We start from the raw sequence: 4,648 nt of genomic DNA, 5'->3' as shown, positions 1-4,648 counted from the left end.
TCAGCTGGAGTCCAATCGACACTTTCAAACACGGTAAGTTGAACTGTCAAACACACCACCGGTGAAATCTGCAGCATCCCTAATGCAGAGATGTTCTTCATGTTTCTCGGCTTGCACGGTCAAGTAATTAAGGATAAAACGAACATGAAGAAACAAACTGGTGCGGAGGGAAATATAATCTTTAAATCATTACGCAACCCCTATGCATTTCGTGTGCCGCTTCGTCAGGGGGAATCTAAAGAAATAATAAAAAGGACATATCTGATAGATAAGGTCTGGATTTTTTTTAGTGTACAATTTAACAAAACATTTAAATTGTGTTTCCTTTGTAAATAAGTAATATGTAGTTCTAGGAGGGAGGCCCGTTGCAGCCCAAAATGCAACAAGTTCGAGAAGAAGAGGGCCTGGGTTAGTGTGGTGTCGTGGAGGAGCTGTGGCCCCCCCTCCTGCAGCCTCGGCCGAGTGTGAGGTGGCCTGCAGCCCCTGACACACCTGGAGCCATGGAGGAGTGCGGGGCCGGGTGTGTGCTGGCCCCCGCTGGGAGCCAGAGGCACTGTGGGACAGAAGTGCACCCAGAGGCTGCACCATCGCCAGAGCCAGCCCACAGTCCCTGACCAACGTGGAGTGAGGGAGGGGTGGAAGAGCGCGGGTCCGGGTAAAGCAGCAGCGGCCGGTATCAGGGCAGCAGGCGGCGCTCTGTGGAGGCAGGAAGAGCCACCAGACCAGGGGAGAAGGAGGCGAGAAGGCAGGTCACCGGGTGAGCAAGCCCTTTCGGCTGCGGGAGCCCGCGCCACCTCCGTCGCCTTGCAGCTTACTGAGGCGGAAAGGCTGGGCGGCAGTTCTGTAAGAGGGTGGGTGGGACATTGACAACACATGGACATGCAGGCACTAATGGATGGCGAGACGTTGTGATTGACAGGTCTCCTGGCCAAAGCCTGTAGGAGCGTGTTACAGGAGTCACACGAAATGAGCTTTATATATAAGAGAGATATTATCATCATCATTATTAATTAAATTTATGAATTGCCCCATCCCTACTATCATAGGGCTCTGGGCGATGTATCAAAAACAGTCACCAAATAAAACATTAAATTACATTTGAAAATGGATGGCGAGTAGTGACCCTTAGAATGAATTATTCCTCTATTGCAGACTGCCGGCCGTTTCGTGGGCGGGGTGAAGAGGTTGAAATGAGCATGGAAAACTGAGGGGCATGCCATCCAAGGTGAAAATCGTTCCTGTCCTTAACCAAAAGACATTGGAACCTGTCTCTGTAGCTGTGGACTTTTCTATTAGATATATATTGTTCTTTAGGTTTTTGTACTATAGTGAATAAGATACACTAGGGTCTCTATTGTATTTAAGGATATCATTTAAATCAATATATGGAGACATAATAGCATATTAGCAGGGGTCATTTCCTGCAGGAGCGGAGCTCTGGCAGTAAAGAGCCCAGGGGGCGGGCACATGCAACAAGCCCCACCCCCTTGCTCCCAGCAGCCCTCAGTCAGAGCAAGAAGCAGCCACGTAAGTTGCAGAGCTCCCCCCGGCCCCCCAGTCCAAAACAGTCCAGTGGCACCTTTAAGACTAAGGTTTATTCAGGTACAAGCTCTCCCTCCTCTGTGAGGACAGATCTGCATGTCTCCCCCCCCCCATAGCTAGCAATCCAGAACGGTCCAGTGGAGCCCGAGCGTTGGGTGTTGCCTTCTGACACACTTCCGGTGATGTCAGGGGTGTGGCATATGCAAATAAGTTATGCTAATGGGTTATGCTAATGAGCTCCTGCACCTCTTTTTCTACTAAATGACCCCTGCATATTAAGTATTCTGTGTTTTGTTTTAACACGGTGTTCCTCTACGTTTGCTCAACCTTGCCGTGTTTCCCGTGTGTTTGTTGCTAGTCATCAGCCAAAAGCCTGGCAGAACAGCTCTGCCTTGCAGGCCCTGCGGAATTGCATAAGGTCCTGCAGGACCCTAATGGAATTTGGCAGAGAGTTCCACCAGGTTGGGCCAGGACCTAAAACACCCTGGCCCTGATCTAGGATAGCCGGATATCCTTAGGGCTGGGGATCACCGGCATGTTGTTATCCAAGGAGCACAATGCCCTTCTGGGGACGTAACAGAGGAGATGGTCCCATATATGCTATTCTTGGTTTGGTTTTCTTAATATCGACAACTAATTATGAATTGTACTCTGTACATAAGAACATAAGAGAAGCCAATGGCCCATCCGGTCCAACACTCTGTCACACAGTGGCCAAAAATACCAGGTGCCATCAGGACGTCCAGCAGTGGGGCCAGGACACTAGAAGCCCTCCCACTGTTGCCACCCCCTCCGAGCACCAAGAATACAGAGCATCACTTGCCCCAACCAAGAGTTCCTATCTATACCTTGTGGCTAATAGCCACTGATGGACCTCTGCTCCATATGTTTATCCAATTCCCTCTTGAAGCCATCCACGCTAGTAGCCGCCGCCACCTCCTGTGGCAGTGAATTCCACCTGTTAATCACTCTTTGGGTGAAGAAGGACTTCCTTTTATCCGTTCTAACCCGACCGCTCAGCAATTTCATGGAGTGCCCACGAGTTCTTGCATGGTGAGAAAGGGAGAAAAGTACTTCTTTCTCTACCTGCTCTTTCTGATACATCCTCTATGAAATTGTCCTTTTTAAAATTATGTATCAAATATGTCCTTTTATTATTTCATTGGGTTCCCCACAGTGAAGCTTCACGCAAAACGTGTAGGGGTTGCATAATTATTAAAGCATCTATTTCCCCCTGCACCAATTTGTTTCTTCATCTTCGTTTTACCTTGGTGCAGCCGTCTTTTTCTTTACAAGTAGCAGAATAGTCTAGGTCCATTGTCAGGTGGACCAGAGGAAAATAAAGTCTAGGTTTGCAACATTTCCCATACTATTCATATTCGTGAACTTGGAAACGGCCTGGTGCCGCCGAACTAAAGCAAAATCCCGCCTATGTTTACAAGCGTTTATAAAGCATGCTTCTCTGTACTACAGAGCAGTTTTTTGGCTCACCGAAATGCCTTTTTAACTAAACAGTGAAAAGGCATCTCGGCGACAATCCAAAAGAACCTTCCTGCATTTTCTGAATACCGAAGGACATGGTTAACGGAGTGAAACAATGGCATCCGACTCAAAAGGAGCTAGTTCTTAATCCTTATCCTCAAACAGAACACAACGGTTGACTTGCTTTCAAAGCGCATCGTGGGACTGGGGGCGGGGTACAGGGAAGGGAGGACAGAATGAAAGCGTCAAAGGCTTTTGTGCGGGTGTGCGGTTGTGTCAATGAATGACAACGAACCCATTTTCCTTTTTGCTGTGCTCACTGGGATGCAGCTTTTGGCACGGACATGCGAGCTCCCAGCCTATGCCTGATTGCTCATGCGTGTGTCCTGCCAAAATGGCAGTCCTATAACTGACAGCACCGTGGCATTCCTCGTGTCGAGCAATTTGTGTCACTGATGTCTTACACAAACCAGGCTTAGGCAAAACATATCTGCACTCGTTAATATCGTATTTGACCAGCAGAGCAAGGAGCGAACGCGAATATTGTTTTCACTCATCCGGACAAGCTGGTTGATCACCCAACGGCCAAAGCTCTTACCGTCATTACTTGAAGTGTTCTCTGTATCACACGGGTTTTCCGGTTGCACTCGCTCCGCGGCCTGCTTTTCTTTCCCTTGTTGCTGTGTTCCTTCGGAAATGACAAAAAGGGAGGGGGAAAGAAACCATCATGCATGGACTCGGTTGAATGCCTAATTCACAGATTCCGTGTGTCCGTTATTTTCCCGACACCATCCTCAGCTTTGAAATTGTGCGGATGGGATGGAGGCAGCCATTATTGGAAAATTGGAGGAATCGAGTCCAGTGACATCTTAGAGAACAAGATTTTGGAAGGGTGTAAGTAAGGATGCCGGCCTCCAGGTGGGACCTGGGGATCGCCCAGAATTAAAGCCCATCTCCAGACTACAGAGATCAGTTCTCTTGGAGAAAATGCTTTGGAAGGCAGACTCTATGGCATGCTCTTTGGAGGGTAGATTCAATAGTACCTCTCCGAGGTTCCTCCTCTTCCCCAACCCTGCCCTCCCCAGGCTCCAACTCCATATCTCCCAGAATTTCCCAACCTGGAGCTGGCAACCCTACCCCTCTGTCCCCTATCAGTGACCTGGTAACCCTAGGTATAAACTTTGACTCTTTGAGGTCCTTTCCGCACTAGACCTTAAATCCTGGTTCAACCTGGTTCAACCTGGTTCAACCTGGTTCAACCTGGTTCAACCTGGTTCAACATAGTTCAACATGGTTCAACCCTGTCCCCGAACTTACATTCTACACTGCACGCGAGTTCACCCCGGTAATTATCTTGGGGTATTTTTTGTTTCCACATTACACTGAGGTCACCCCGGTTTTGCCCCACACTTGCCACGGGAAAAACGGATGCTGTTATTACCAGGGATAAACGCAAGGTATTGTGTCACTAGTTAAACTCTGATAAAATCAGGGATGAGATCCAAGTGCAGAAAGGACCTAAAACCAGGGGTCATTTCCTGCGGGAGCGCACAGAAGCGGAGCTCCGGCAGTAAGGCGCCCAGGGGGCGGGCACATGCGACAAGCCCCGTCCCCTGCTCCCAGC

General features: G+C 48.9%; 1 long non-coding RNA gene across 1 annotated transcript in view; it reads right to left on the bottom strand.

The window, feature by feature from the left end:
• Positions 1–3,709, bottom strand: part of LOC107121920 — an 18,476-nt gene extending 14,767 nt beyond the window's left edge. Inside the window, exon 1 of the long non-coding RNA XR_001482886.1 lies at positions 3,623–3,709. This is a non-coding gene — a long non-coding RNA (uncharacterized LOC107121920). The remainder of the gene's footprint in view (positions 1–3,622) is intronic.
• Positions 3,710–4,648: the final 939 nt, after the last annotated feature.

Source organism: Gekko japonicus, unplaced genomic scaffold, assembly GCF_001447785.1.
Source record: "Gekko japonicus isolate JY-2015 unplaced genomic scaffold, Gekko_japonicus_V1.1 scaffold1671, whole genome shotgun sequence".
NCBI classification, from domain to species: Eukaryota; Metazoa; Chordata; class Lepidosauria; order Squamata; family Gekkonidae; genus Gekko; species Gekko japonicus.
The sequence above is the reverse complement of the archived record's forward strand: the minus strand, read 5'-3'. Positions and strand labels throughout refer to the sequence as shown.